Source organism: Calidris pugnax, unplaced genomic scaffold (assembly GCF_001431845.1).
Source record: "Calidris pugnax isolate Ruff unplaced genomic scaffold, ASM143184v1 scaffold34, whole genome shotgun sequence".
NCBI lineage: Eukaryota > Metazoa > Chordata > Aves > Charadriiformes > Scolopacidae > Calidris > Calidris pugnax.
Genome location: NW_015090771.1, coordinates 5,210,913 through 5,227,395, shown reverse-complemented (window position 1 = coordinate 5,227,395; position 16,483 = coordinate 5,210,913). Strand labels below are relative to the sequence as shown.

Here is a 16,483-nt window from a genome sequence, read left to right as displayed (position 1 = left end):
AGCGTGTGCTTTCCAGCAAGCAAATGCTCCTGCAATTTATTGGAAGGGTTAAGCTCAAAAGCACACAGCCCACCAGCCTATACTATGGCACTGACTGTTGTGGCAAGTCATTAATATTTCATTTTCAAACACATGTCAAATAACTAGAAGAGAAAAAATCCAATTAGCCCAAGTCTGGAGGGAGGTGAAGACTACAACTTCATAAACACAAGGGGCCTGTGCCTCTACCTTTACCCTGCCACTGTCTTGCTTCTGCACGTTCTGGAAACACATGGAAAAAACACTGCTCCAATTTACTGGTTTTTTTCACCCAGTTTCTGCTTCACAAGTCAGGAAGCTCTCTACCTATTGGTTCTGCAAGTTACCTAGAACAACTAAGTCTTCTATTCTCTTCAAACAAGAGAGGCTATCACTTCTATGACACATAATTAAAAAAAACCAACCCACTATCATTTAAATAGAGGAACCAACCCAACATTTACTAGCTATCACTTCTATGACACATAATTAAAAAAAAAACAACCCACTATCATTTAAATGGAGGAACCAACCCAACAGTTACTAGTAGTTGAACTTGACCTACTAGAATTAGTCAATTATAGAATATTGCTATATCATTGTTAACGTTCCTGCAGTATCTCAGAGTCCACCTGCCAGACTATGCACAGTCCCTACTGTGAAGGGCTTACTAATTAGAAGAGACTGACTAAAGGATGGGAGAGTGGAAGCAGAAATAATTAAGGCTAAACACAGAGAGAGCAGTTCCAGTCAGCTGAACTGATCAAATATCTTCCCTCCACTGAACAGGCAATGCTTTTTTCCACTTTTCAACTGCCTGTTTCCCTTTTGCTTCTTTCTGCCTCTCCTCTCCTACCTGTGCAATCCCCAGTTTTTAGCCATGTCGTTCAACCTCCACTGTAGCCCTTACACTCTGAATTCAGACGCCTCCACAAGCCAGTTCAACTCACTAACTTTGCAGAAAAAAATAAGATCACACTTTTTTTGCCCACCAGTTTTCTTGCAAGGCTCATGGAGGAAGCCTGAGCCTGCACAGGACATACAGTGGGAGGAAGAGACAGTGGGGTGAGGGAAAAGCAGGACTCCATCCCAAGTGGGCATCACATGCTGGAGTTAGTTCCTTTTATCTTCAGTCTAACTCATCATCCTACCAGAAGCCGAATCAAGGTAATTTTATTGCATCCTCATAGTTTACCACTGGTTCTATCACTTTTATATTGTCTGTTTAAGACTTTTAAGCAAACAGACTGGTTAGAACAAGGGAAAAAGAAAGGACGGTGCTTGCTGCAAATATGGATGAAACAGTGACGCTGTGAGTGTCCGAACCCATCACCAATTAATTCCCCTGCATAAAAGCAAGCAGGACTGCACCTGTGTGGAGTCAGAAGGCTGTGCCTTAGACAGCACTGTTCTGGGAAGAAGAATCAGGATCACAAGTTGCCATGTCAACACACCACCACTGAACTGCCAGGGAAACAGAGCATGCCACACGTCCACGTCTAGGGCAAAAAAAACTTCAGCCATAGCTCTATTAAAGATTGCAATGGGAACACACCGAGTAGAAGAATTATGCAGGAGTATTACATGTTTTTCTGTTGCTTTTTAGATATATCATTTCTTAGACATACAACATAGTATTATCAGATAACACATTCATAATCTTCACAGCTGTTAAGCTCAGTGACTGCTTAACAGACAACTAACTAACTAACAGCAGACAACTAACAGACAACCCCAACACACCAAAGTCCAGAGGGGAAAAGTCCCCACACACCCCCCGAGAAGCAAGCTCTGATGATATCTGCTAAAAAGGGGAGATAAATTAAGGGAACCAAGCGCCAAGCCTGAAACACTTATTTTATGTGTGTTGTTGCAATGTGCAAGCCATTACTGTTCAAAAAACGCCCCCAGCAAACATCATAAAGCAGAAAGAAAATTTCATTTCCAATGTGGTAAAAGTCGGGGTCAACTGTCTGACTGGGCCTGGGACATGTTCATCTCAAACCACAGCTTTCAGCACCGACATGCCAAAAATAGAGCCCAGAAAAAGAAGCCAAGAGCACCCACCAGAAAAATATTGCTAAGTGGAGAAGTCTGTTTAAATGGGACACACAGGTATCTCTTGGGTAGTAAGTTCCCAGTGCTGCAGACACTCTAAGCTGAAGAAACAGAAATTGTTACAGAAGCTGCATTTGGTAATGTACTAGTGAAAACAAAGTAAGGAACTAGGATGCCAATGAAAGAGTATTCACTATACCATACAGTTATGTACTGTGTACATGCATATAAGCATATTGTATATAAGCATGCTTGACCTACCGTGTTTTTTTCTCCATTTAATATAATAATTTAGAAAAAACCAAGTGACTAATGCTTGCAAGCAGAGCAAAATAGCTCATAGCAGCAGAAAGGTCAGTTTAATTTTCCAAATATCTCAGTGATGGCTTGAGCAGGTGTTCTAGTAGTGTCCCTTTTCAGCCTGGACCTGGCCCGTGCTGCTGCCAGCCAAGCTCCAGCAGAATGATTATGCAAGGGAATACAAGGCCAAATGGCTGCGAGGGGATTTCTCTATCTCTGCTACCCATACACATTTGTATTTTCCCACCTGGAACATTTGATTTTGTTGGTGCCTGTGGTTCAGCAGAAAAGCTGAATTAGAAAAGACAAGTTATGCTTTTGCATTTCATGGTGTGACTGGACAGTGTCGTGTCATCTCTGTAGGCTTCAACTTCCAGAGATGCAGTGTATTTTACAAAGGCCAAGAGAGAAGTCTACACAAGAGGACTCTTCATGTGGATATTTCAGAAGGAAACACATTTGAGGCCTAAATACAGATCCTACATAGAAAGCACCAAAAGTTTAAAGCCTTCACTGAGCTTCACAGCTCAAGACCAATCTGCACTGAGCAAAACAAGCTCCAGTCTCTCCCACCTCTGCTCACAGCCATTCATGGGTGTTAGGGTAAACACCACTCCAATATCACAATAACACACATTTACAACAATACGGAATAAAAAAAAAATAAAATTAAAGGAAGCAGGAGGGGAAGAACATGAAGAAATGTGTTTCGGCGCCGCACTGAATGTTGCTAAAAGACTTTAATAATTGACAAGGCAGAAAGCCTTGTGGTTGCATGAAAGCCTGGAAAAGGATTCCTGGCTTCAGCTTAGCTATTGATTCATTACACGGCTCAGCGAGTGATTTAACATCTTTACGTCTCTATTTACTTCCACATATAAAAGCAGCTGTAATAACCTTTGTCATGGTTTGTAAAAGTTAATCACCTTATCAGGCACAATCCCCATTATATAGGGCTGCAAGTCACAAAGTACAGTTAGCTCAATTTACTTATTTGCAGTTACCCTACAATGTGCAGTTCAAAGTCAGAGACTGATTATGAGAACTATGAAGCAGTGAAGAGACACCACCACAGAATAACAGGGAAGCAAGCAGTTTGGCTAGCATCTCCCAGGAAGCTTAAAGATCTGTAAATACATTTTCAGCTGGCACAGGGCACTTCTTATAAGCAAGAAGAAAGCTTTTGCTCTCCACTCCTTAGTTTCTTCATTCTAGTCACAAAACAAGGCAGGAAAGGAGTTCATCTGGAAAATGCGCTGCTAACACGCTCCAGTGGCTTGCTCTTGAGAACAAAGATTTCTGTTCACAGTACTTACAATCAGCTCTCAATTAAGTTAGCTTTACTCTACTCTCTATTAGCCACGACATAGGTCATACAAATCATAAATAAATTAGAATATAAGGGCAGACTATATTTTACACATTCACCTTTGAAGAACGGCATTATAGTACAGGTGAGAGTTTCAGGTCTCTACAGGATAGGACTGGATTCCCTTCCAACTTACACATCTACACAAAAATAATCATGGCATTTATCACTGCTTTCTTAAGTCACAGCTAAATGAGGACACCGTGGTGAAAGTGCAGGTAAAAAAAAGAAGTTCCAATGTAATCTAGATCTGATTTAAGAAAGTTTTTTTCTGCCACAGATGTGTAAATATAACAAATATCTACAGTTAAGGGCTGCATCTTCACTCTTTTGTCTTCCAGCATTCATAAAGTTACCAAACATCATCTTCCTCCCTGCCCCTCAAACACTTGCCAGCTACTGACAACACTACCTTCTGTATAAACTTGCTATCTCACATTCCAGAAGAAGAGTCTGGAAAAACAAATAGCAGCTGCTTATATGGGCATTTCTTCTACAAATAATATGTTTGCATGTACAGTATGTGTGTATATATCTCTATAGATGTCTTTTTATATATGCACAAACACACATAGAAACATGTATACAGATATATTCCAAAGCAACTTATCTGTGAGGCAATCTCTTTACATTCAATAAATCTAAAACGAAACAGAAGGAATCCCTATGTGACATATTTTTGAGATGAACAAAATAAATTTTATGAAAGGGAGGGGGTCTTGGGTAGAGACTAGTAATTGCAGGTGAACCCTCTAAGAATATGTCAGCATACTGCTGTCATGGGCAAAAATATTTACACAGGCAGCAAGGAAAAAGAAAAGGCACCAAGATATTCTAAGAGTATGTCAGCATTCTGCTGTCATGAGCAAAAATATTTACACAGGTAGCAAGGAAAAAGAAAAGGCACTAAGATACCTGTAGACTACTGCTGGGCAAGAAAGGAAATGCCATCTAAGTACAAATCCTGAAAACTGCAGAGCTTTAAGAGTCATTGATGACCATCTAAGTACAAATCCTGAAAACTGCAGAACTTTAAGAGTCATTGATGAATTGAGTGTACCCTCGGCAAGTTTGCTGACACCACCAAACTGTGTGGCACAGTCAACATGCTGGAGGGAAGGGATGCCATCCAGAGGGACCTGGACAGGCCTGAGAGGTGGCCCCACGCCAACCTCATGAAGTTCAACCTTGCAGAAGTGCAAGGTCCTGCACCTGGGTCAAGCACAAATACAGGCTGGGCAGAGAATGGACTGAGAGCGGCCCTGAGGAGAAGGACTTGGGAAGGTTGGTTGATGAGAAGCTCAACATGAGCCGGCAATGTGTGCCTGCAGCCCGGAAAGCCAACTGCATCCTAGGCTGTATCAAAAGAAGTGTGGCCAGCAGGTTGAGAGAGGTGATTCTGCCCCTCTGCTCTGGTGAGACCCCACCTGGAGTACTGCGTCCAGCTTTGGAGTCCTCAGCACAAGAAGGACGTGGACCATTGGAACGGGTCCAGAGGAGGTCCACAAAGATGATCGGAGGGCTAGAGCACCTCTGCTATGAAGAGAGGCTGAGAGGGTTGTGGTTGTTGTCTGGAGAAGAGAAGGCTCCTACAGGCTATAAGGAGACATTATAGTGGCCTTTAAGTACTTTAAAGAAAGCTGGAGAGGGACTTTTTACAAGGGCATGCGGTGATAGCACGAGGGGTAATGGCTTCAAACTAGAAGAGAGAGATTTAGATTAGATATCAGGAAGAAATTTTGCACTCTGAGGGTGGTGAGACACTGGAACAGGTTGCTCAGAGATGTTGTTGAGGTCCCATCCTGGAAGTGTTTAAGGCCAGGCCTTAAACAGCCAGGATGGGGCTTTAAGCAACCTGCTCTAGTGGGAGGTGTCCCTGCCCAGGACAGGGGGGTTGGAACTAGATGATCTTTAAGGTCTCTTCCAACTCCAACCATTCTATGATTCTATGCATTGGATTATTAACAACAAAAAAAACCCATCTCACTTATGAGTCCAGGTCTTCAATACATGCTGTTCTTAAAATTGAGTAAATCTTTGCACAAAACATGTTAAATGGATTAACCTGGTTTACCTATGGGTTTAATACTGTCAGAAATGAGCTCTTGCAAGCAAAAATACCTTAGAGACCCTTGAAACATTAAATGCTTAGAAAATGCCTGTAAACAAAATTAGCCAGGTTTCGTTAGCTGTACACATAGGAAAAATGTCAAAAGCTACAACCACTTTCTGACCTTGTGTGTTGTTCTCATGATGGCTCAGTACCTTGCTGAAACCTCGTATCTTAGACATCAGCCTTCATGGTCTTGAGCTTTCCTGAAGTGGAGCTGCTCTCGTCTGGGGCTGTAAGTCTCTCCACCTGCACTGGCGCTAGGGGTTGCACAGAGTTCAGGCACCCAAAATCCTGCTGCTCAGATGCCCGAAACCAGCAGTACACACAAATTACCTAGCTTTCTGAAAACAAAATGTCTCCTTTTCAGCATTCAGAAGCAAAACTACAGTGCCTACACGAATACTGACCAACAGAACGTGGTATCTTCCAAGTTGCCTAGATGAAAAAATCGTATCTCTGCTCACTTTTCCTCTCACACATGCCCAAAAAGTACCTGGGGAGGGAGGGGTACAACTAGCTTCCCTCATCCCCTTTCTCTTGGTCCATTCACAGCCTGCCCCCCGCCTTGTTCCAAGGCAGGCTCCTATGCTGATTGCTAGTGGGCTGAAAATCAAAGGTGGCAGCTCCGGCATGTCCGGTAACAACCCCCTGTGCTTGCCAAATGGTGAATTACCTCACGACAATCTATTCTTTCTTTCTTGTTTTTCCAGACTGGTTTCTATTCAATTAAGTGCTTTATACTTACACAATAAACAACCTAAAGGCTTGCCCAAATACAGCGTTCATTTTTTGCAGCGCGACCGGCCGGTCACACCTGCATTTTCTATTCCTGTATTTTTTTCCTTCTCTAAATGAATACCATTTCATTTGCAACATCTCCTTGCAAAGCAAAGATTGCTTTTGGCTCCTGCTGAACACAGCTTCCAGCAGGCTGCTCAAGGGGAAAGTTTCATTGCAAGTAAACCCTAGGCACAACGAGAAGGTTGCGTAGGGAGAAACTGGTAAGACATTCCAGCCCGTGGGCACCGGAGTGTCTTAAGCAAGAGGGAAACGGGAAATAAAAACAAGGAAGCAAAAGAATCACACGACTTTAAGCACCTTCTAAGTACACAACACAAGGAGAGATGGAAGAAATCTCTGCCAGCCAACAAGGCACATAGTAGTGCCTGTGTGTTTCCATAAGTCTCTCCTGCTAATGCCTATGTATTACAACCCAGCTCTTAGTATGTCCTTGCTGAGGGCCTTAGAGCAGCAGCATTGCCTCATTTCAGACCCAAGAGTCTCTCCCAGTGGGTATGCAATGATGACTGCTTCAAGTTTTTTGGCAGTACACAAGTGTTTCCTCTTTTTTGGGCACCATAAAAGCCTATGCAGCTTCTAATGTTGCATAGCATCTGCCTCACTCCGCCTGTTACTGAACCAAACAACACGCACCCATCCTTCAGTAACCTGGGTTTTCCAAAAGATCATCTACTACACATGGGCAGGGACGCACCAGCGACTTAAGGAGATGTAATTCCACTGGATTGAAAAAAGTTCTTGTTTCTCACAGCAGCAGCAAATTTAATTTTGCACTGCCTAGCTTTCAAAATTTTTTCAAGTCTCATCATTTGTACACCACCAGTGGAAAAAAAAAGAGTCTCGTGACTCTATCAGTCCATTTTATGTAACATGTTTGCAGTGAATGATTAAACAAAAAGATTATTGCTTAGTAAGTTTTGAGTACTTGCCCAGAAATCACGCATGCAGAGCCAAATACTACCATTGATGTTTAAGCACTTTTAAAAGGATTAACTAAAGGAGACGGTGCCAAAATTCATCCTTTGAACAGGGAGGTGTGCTTGTCATTGAAATGTCAATGACAAACTCAACATTGATTTGAAACTTGACGCAAAATGCACAGGGAACTTCACTCTCCTGTTGGTTTAGATATCGACACTAACGTGCACTGCAGGATGAATCTGCGGTAACGAAGCTGCTGATGGGCACAGACAGGGCAAACGGGCATGTGGAGGCTTATGTCTTTGCCAGTTCTATTTGTGCTCCCATTGTAAAAGTCATAAACATTCATGTGACCCAGCAGGCTGCTCAGGAATAATTTACATCTGTAATGCTACGAGTACTGTTCACAGAGATTTCATTATTTAAGTTTCAAGTGCTCCCCGCGTTGCTGATTCCTTAACAATTTTCAGATCAGGCACATCAAAAGTTCTGGTATTTGGGTAAACACTATCACGAAAGAATTAGCTTTCCTATTGCTTGGAAAACACAGGGGGTTTAGTGCCAGCTCACAAAATGTTTGTGAAAAGCAAAGCCAAAATGAACTACAAATGCCACTGCAGGTTTTATAACTAATTACCTTTATTAAATGTTTTTTCCAATTAGCTCAAGTCTAATGGAAGGGCTTGTCTCTACTTGAAAGTTAATTCTGACCAGGACAGAGTACACACACATTGCAAAAACTGTTGCAGAATAACTCGTGTGTGAAAACCTGTTCTGGAATCAGTCTGCCTCGTTCCACTTTAACCACTCTGAAAGAAAGAATTTGGGATCTGACACATATCAGAATTGAGAGCTCTTTTTTCAGAAGTACTTGAATTTGATATTGTCTTCCACTGTTCTCTCCTTTCCTTTTCAGTGGGCTTTTTGGCATACATTTAATTCAGCTAAAGAAGATAAAGGGAATAGTAAAAATAGTAAAAAAGAAGAGAGTCCTTCTGGAGAACCCTTTTATTGATTAATTCCTGCTGACATCCTTGAATCCTACAGCAAATGTTGTAACTAATGATCTCTGGGTATCTGAGGCCTTTGCTTATCCCTTTAGATTCAGGACTACGGCGCCCAAAACCCCTCTGCAGCTTGCACAGCAGGTTCTGTCTCGTTAACTCTGCAAGGGGTAGGGCAAGGATGAGCTTGGACACTAGAGCAGCACGATGAATCACCAAGCACCAAGAGTGCTGCTTTTAAATAGATCCATAGCCTTGCACAGGATTTTGGTCCCCATACTCTTTTAAAAACAGGACTACAGCGCCCAAAACCCCTCTGCAGCTTGCACAGCAGGTTCTGTCTCGTTAACTCTGCAAGGGGTAGGGCAAGGATGAGCTTGGACACTAGAGCAGCACGATGAATCACCACACACCGACAGCGCTGCTTTTACAGAGATCCACAGCCTTGCACAGGATTTTGGTCTCCATACTCTTTTAGATCATCCAAACAGAGCAACCATGACACTAGCAATCAGTGGCTCTTTAGACAGCTTTTTACTCCTTTTGCCTGCAAGAGGGACAGCCTGCATGCTTGTTTCCAGTACCACATAGCAGGCCAGAACTGCCTGCAGAATGACTTTTAACCCCCGTACACTGGATGGTCAAACTCCTACAAGGGGGCTCATAAGGTCACTCTTCTGCATATGCAGCCATTCTTCCTATTGGGAATGCCTGGCACAACTATTACACAAACAATCTATAGAAAAAATAAAAATGATAAAAAATCAAAACAGTGGCAAGAGATGACTCCAGATCATTAAATCACTCTGTATTTCTTCTCCTTGGCTCTGATTGTCCTAAAAGCTGGTGTTCTGAATACGAGTGGTGTTTGTAGCAGAGCCTTCAGCTAGCGAGGCAGGAAGCCCAGCTTTCAGTACTGTGCTCTCGACCACAAAGCATCCACCTGGGGCCAGGATTTGATGTGACAGTCTTAGACCAACAGCTACAGAGAGCTGATTCAGTACATATTCAGCTTATTAAATTTTGGGAGCACAGAGTTTATTTTGACAGATGTTATGCCAGTTGAGGCATAATCTGTCCTGCTGCAGATAGCATGGAATCTATAAACTCTGTATGATGTGTTTCTGGTGAATTTGATAGAAATTCAATCAAGGGTATTCTTCTCACCTCTGTCAAGTCATGGCTCTAAAAAAAAGAGTCTCGTGACTCTATCAGTCCATTTTATGTAACATGTTTGCAGTGAATGATTAAACAAAAAGATTATTGCTTAGTAAGTTTTGAGTACTTGCCCAGAAATCACGCATGCAGAGCCAAATACTACCATTGATGTTTAAGCACTTTTAAAAGGATTAACTAAAGGAGACGGTGCCAAAATTCATCCTTTGAACAGGGAGGTGTGCTTGTCATTGAAATGTCAATGACAAACTCAACATTGATTTGAAACTTGACGCAAAATGCACAGGGAACTTCACTCTCCTGTTGGTTTAGATATCGACACTAACGTGCACTGCAGGATGAATCTGCGGTAACGAAGCTGCTGATGGGCACAGACAGGGCAAACGGGCATGTGGAGGCTTATGTCTTTGCCAGTTCTATTTGTGCTCCCATTGTAAAAGTCATAAACATTCATGTGACCCAGCAGGCTGCTCAGGAATAATTTACATCTGTAATGCTACGAGTACTGTTCACAGAGATTTCATTATTTAAGTTTCAAGTGCTCCCCGCGTTGCTGATTCCTTAACAATTTTCAGATCAGGCACATCAAAAGTTCTGGTATTTGGGTAAACACTATCACGAAAGAATTAGCTTTCCTATTGCTTGGAAAACACAGGGGGTTTAGTGCCAGCTCACAAAATGTTTGTGAAAAGCAAAGCCAAAATGAACTACAAATGCCACTGCAGGTTTTATAACTAATTACCTTTATTAAATGTTTTTTCCAATTAGCTCAAGTCTAATGGAAGGGCTTGTCTCTACTTGAAAGTTAATTCTGACCAGGACAGAGTACACACACATTGCAAAAACTGTTGCAGAATAACTCGTGTGTGAAAACCTGTTCTGGAATCAGTCTGCCTCGTTCCACTTTAACCACTCTGAAAGAAAGAATTTGGGATCTGACACATATCAGAATTGAGAGCTCTTTTTTCAGAAGTACTTGAATTTGATATTGTCTTCCACTGTTCTCTCCTTTCCTTTTCAGTGGGCTTTTTGGCATACATTTAATTCAGCTAAAGAAGATAAAGGGAATAGTAAAAATAGTAAAAAAGAAGAGAGTCCTTCTGGAGAACCCTTTTATTGATTAATTCCTGCTGACATCCTTGAATCCTACAGCAAATGTTGTAACTAATGATCTCTGGGTATCTGAGGCCTTTGCTTATCCCTTTAGATTCAGGACTACAGCGCCCAAAACCCCTCTGCAGCTTGCACAGCAGGTTCTGTCTCGTTAACTCTGCAAGGGGTAGGGCAAGGATGAGCTTGGACACTAGAGCAGCACGATGAATCACCAAGCACCAAGAGTGCTGCTTTTAAATAGATCCATAGCCTTGCACAGGATTTTGGTCCCCATACTCTTTTAAAAAATCATCCAAACAGAGCAACCATGACACTAGCAATCAGGGGCTTTTTAGACAGCTTTTTACTCCTTTTGCCTGCAAGAGGGACAGCCTGCATGCTCGTTTCCAGTACCACATAGCAGGCCAGAACTGCCTGCAGAATGACTTTTAACCCCCGTACACTGGATGGTCAAACTCCTACAAGGGGGCTCATAAGGTCACTCTTCTGCATATGCAGCCATTCTTCCTATTGGGAATGCCTGGCACAACTATTACACAAACAATCTATAGAAAAAATAAAAATGATAAAAAATCAAAACAGTGGCAAGAGATGACTCCAGATCATTAAATCACTCTGTATTTCTTCTCCTTGGCTCTGATTGTCCTAAAAGCTGGTGTTCTGACTACGAGTGGTGTTTGTAGCAGAGCCTTCAGCTAGCGAGGCAGGAAGCCCAGCTTTCAGTACTGTGCTCTCGACCACAAAGCATCCACCTGGGGCCAGGATTTGATGTGACAGTCTTAGACCAACAGCTACAGAGAGCTGATTCAGTACATATTCAGCTTATTAAATTTTGGGAGCACAGAGTTTATTTTGACAGATGTTATGCCAGTTGAGGCATAATCTGTCCTGCTGCAGATAGCATGGAATCTATAAACTCTGTATGATGTGTTTCTGGTGAATTTGATAGAAATTCAATCAAGGGTATTCTTCTCACCTCTGTCAAGTCATGGCTCTAGGATGCTTCAGAGGTGAACAGAGCCAGTATCTGGTACTGGATGGTGTACCCTGAGGCTGAGGAGTTAGATACCGGTCTCACACAGATGCCTTCCAGAGGCACTCATTACTCTGACAAAACTGCAACTGTAAATCACCACGCCAGGACTCAGGCAACCCTCAGACTCTGCTGATGAAGAGCACTGCTAGAGACAATACCCAAAGAGCCACTGAACATGCCAATGATAATGATTTTCAGCTTAAGACAAAATTGAAAAAAGAAGAGACACGACCTCTCTAGCTGGAGTGTCTCTAGGCTTCAGCAGCAGTATGAATTCTACGTAAAATGGCTGGCAGCAAACAATGCATTTTAAGGTACCTAAAATCTCAGTGTGTGGCAAGAGATACAGTACTTAACTAGGCATATTAACACTTGAAACCCTCTGTGGCTCGGGTAGGGAGCCACCAGAATAAATTTAAAGTAACCTCTATGCACTGTCTTTCATTTCACAAGAAGGTATCCACCCAAATATACAGTCAGATCTACAGACTGAGCAGAGGGACATGGAATAGCTGCAGGAGGTCTTCTACTGGTCTTCCACTAATTTGTAACGTAAACCAGAATCAATCTAAAAGAGACAAGGTGTTTCAGATCAGGAGAGACTATCTACATTGCTTGTGACTGCTGCAGGGAAATGCCTTGTTACCTATCCTGCATTCATTCCTTGCCTCCATGGACTGTTCGTTTCTAAATTGCCCGAGAAGAACATTCCCTCAAGAATTTGAACATTTCAAAGGTCTGGAGAAATCCAGAGGGTAAGAGAGACAGAGAAGAGTGTGCATTGTCCATCCTGAAACATGCTTGTAAGTACTTGAGCTGCACAGAGCTTTCCACATGAAAGGATGTATCAAGCTTCTGCTTGTTCATCAGCTCTATTAAGCAAGTCAGCTCTTAAATTTGTTAGAATGCAACATATTCCCAGTTGGTATTACCATGGCACTTCTGGCCTCAGTGAAGTTATGCAAGTCACAACAGCCTTGGATCAGTATCTTTACTCATGTGCCCACATCCCCAGTCTCATGCATTCAAACTACCGTATGAAACACAAAGTGTGAATTTACAGACTGCTTTTACCCTCAAAGTGCATAGATAACTCGAAGTTCAAACCTACACTCCATTGGTTTCTACCAGCTCACATACCCTCAGGTCATGCTATATACCATAAAAAAGAAGTATCAACACAAATTAAACAAGATGGTTGAAAAAGCTAACAGGCTGGCTCCACTTCATTCCTAGCATTAATTTCTAGTTAAATAAGTAATTGTAAGTGTCTGAGAAATTATGTTTACCATTCATCTGGAAAAAGGAATCCCCCTTTGCACCCTACATCCTATCAGAAACTTCCACTGCATTCACATTGCCCTACTCATCCATCATACCAGCTCACATACCCTCAGGTCATGCTATCTTGCACTAATATACCATAAAAAAGAAGTATCAACACAAATTAAACAAGATGGTTGAAAAAGCTAACAGGCTGGCTCCACTTCATTCCTAGCCAATATACCATAAAAAAGAAGTATCAACACAAATTAAACAAGATGGTTGAAAAAGCTAACAGGTTGGCTCGTAAACAAGCATCATGCTGGCTCCACTTCATTCCTAGTATTAATTTCTAGTTAAATAAGTAATTGTAAGTGTCTGAGAAATTATGTTTACCATTTGTCTGGAAAAAGGAATCCCCCTTTGCACCCTACATCCTATCAGAAACTTCCACTGCATTCACATTGCCCTACTCATCCATCACAACTCCTAGTCTCTTGGTGACCTGCAGTGCAGCAGCCATCCACAAAGATTTTGGGCAATGAAGTTCCAGGAATTGATCCCCAGAGTCCTCCTCCTGCCCACAACAGAATCTCATTTCCTCCACTGTGGGACACTTACTTTCTTGAAGGGAAGAACTCAGGGCAGAGTTCACAATGGCACTGAAGGAGATACTTGATTTACATGCCATTTTTTAGAGTCTTATTAGTTATTAAAAAAAAAAAAAGGGAGAGAGGAGAAGGAGAAGGAGAAGGAGAAGGAGAAGGAGAAGGAGAAGGAGAAGGAGAAGGAGGAGAGGAACCAGCTGCACTATCACATGAAAAATCGCTATTTTTAATAGTCACTTTGAAACACTTCTCTATTCAGATAGCTCACAGCAGCTCAAAACCTTTCAAGCACTCATTTTTTCCTGTGGTTTTCTGGTGCCCTATGTAATATACAGTAAGAATCATGCATGGCCATTCTGTAAAATCTGCTTGGTTACTTCATTGCCAACCTCAAATGATCAAAAAGTATGAGTTAAAACCTCCAGTAATCAGCAGCTTTTTCCCCCAAAATTAGTCATCAACATATTGGAATATTTATTTGTCTTCTACTTTCAGGGTATGCTCAATGACTTGCAGTGAAGCCACTTCAGAAACAGTCTTTCAGAAAAAATCACCCTGCTTCAGGGACATGGTCAAAGTAACAATTTCTGGTGAAACACAAGTTCAAGGAAAACATGTAAAACCATAAAATTTAAAATTAGATGCTGGGTGAAGAACTTTTCCAATATGCACTGCTTCATTTGTTAGACTTAGAATTGCTGTTGCACAGACCTACTATCAACCTGGGAGAGGAAAAATATCCTTAATGAGCTGCAGCATTAGGCTACGCCTCATTTTACTTCTACTTCTTCTAAGGTTGAAAATACAGACCTTAAGTCCTTCTGCAAAGTCTAACTTTACATCAGAATTTACAAGTTAGCCCAGGAACAATTTTTTTTTTAAATTACTTCAGTGAATCCGAGTCTCAGAAAAATGTGGATCTCAATGCAAACTTTGTTGGTTGAGTCCATGTCTAATTTTACTATAAAGCAACTTATGCAACAGGATAACCTGCTTACTGTGTTAGTTGAGTCACCTTCGTCAAAGGCTTTCATAGGAGGTGATATAACATCCTAGTAGGCTTATAGAATTAGTGGTTGTGCATTGACTGTGTGACAAGAACAATGTTGGACTGGAAGATAAAGGGGATATTTTCTAAGCCCTGGGTAAGTATGTGACTTCAATGTTTTTATACTGCAAAGGCCCCAGGCACAGGAAAAATAAACATAAAAGGATGTGCAAGAAACACTACACATCACTTGAATTCCCAAAAATAATGCAGGAATCATATTTTTTCAAGCATATATTACACAGCTAGTAACACCTGAAACAAGTGGTCTAAAATGAGTAACATTGCTCTTTGGTTTTCCCCTCCCCAATTCAGATTTTTTTTGAACCTTCTTGGGACTGCAAGGACTTGGGTGACTTGCCCGTGCCCTTTGGGAGAAAGAAGATTTTGACCCCACTCATCTGTCTGCAAGAATTTTATGGAATCTGTAATGGCAAAAGCTGACTCTTTACCTGGGTTATGCATGACTGGGGCTACCCAGAGGGCAGAGGGAGCAGTGTCTCCAGCAGATACACCCTTTAGAGGTGGCGAGAGCATGACTTAAGCAGAACTCCCAATCTTTTAGTTGGTTTGCTGCATTTAGCTATTGCAGGTTTTTCTGTTTGATGTTTAATTTCTTACTGAACCTTGAGCAACCTGGTAGGACATACGACATCAACCATGAGTAATCATTTGTTTGTAGTTACTATTAACACTATCAGGTATCTTAGTCAAGAATAATAAAAAAGGCAAAAGCAGTAAATAAATACTCTTTATCTGTATTTAAAGGCTCTCCTTTTTTTATGTCACTGATGACTGAGGAAATTAATAAGCAGTGTGGAAAAGGCTGACATTATTGTGGAGCAGGCTATAAATACATAAATAAATTAGTATATGTGAATTTCTATCAGGGCATGTTTTATATTGACTACTTGTCTTGCTGCTAAATTGCTCCCATTTTGTCATATTAACTCCAGAACTTCCCTGCTGCAATTTTTGATTCTGATCTCTCCCTCTTTTTCCTTCCTTTTTGAAAAACAAGTATCTGAATGCAGACTTTGCTATGGGTGGGCCCTGAGGTGCAGAATTACCTTCTGCTGACATCCAGCTCATCTTTCCAATCCCAGTTTCCAAACAACATCCACAAGCTCTGTCTATCTACTCAAAGCTGTATTTACTGTAACCAATGTTAACTACAGTTCCTTTCTCAGTTGTGTCTCCAGCCAAACTCCCTTTATTTTCCAGCTCTTTCAAATAAATACTTCAGTTCACCTGGAGGTTAATGTAGGACTGATGTGGCCTGATCACAGAATCACAAAATTGCCTAGGTTAGAAGGGACCTTTAAGATCATCTAGTCCAAACACAAAAACAAACAAACAAACAAAAAACCCAAACAAAACACACACACCAACACTAAACAATATTCCCGAGCACCATGTCAATTCGTCTGTTGAATATGTACAGGGATGGTGCCTCAACCACTTCCCCGGGCAGCCCATTCCAATGCCTGATAACCCTTTCCGTGAAGAAATTTTTCCTAATATCCAACCTGAACCTCCCCTGGCACAACTTGAGGCTGTTTCCTCTTGTTCTATTTCCTGTCACTTGGGAGAAGAGACCAACCCCAGCCTCTCTACACCCTCCTGTCAGGGAGTTGGAGAGAACGATAAGGTCT

At 41.7% G+C, this 16,483-nt stretch overlaps 1 long non-coding RNA gene across 1 annotated transcript in view; it reads right to left on the bottom strand.

The window, feature by feature from the left end:
- Positions 1 to 16,483, bottom strand: part of LOC106887539 — a 55,769-nt gene that overhangs the window by 16,923 nt on the left and 22,363 nt on the right. The window lies entirely within an intron of this gene.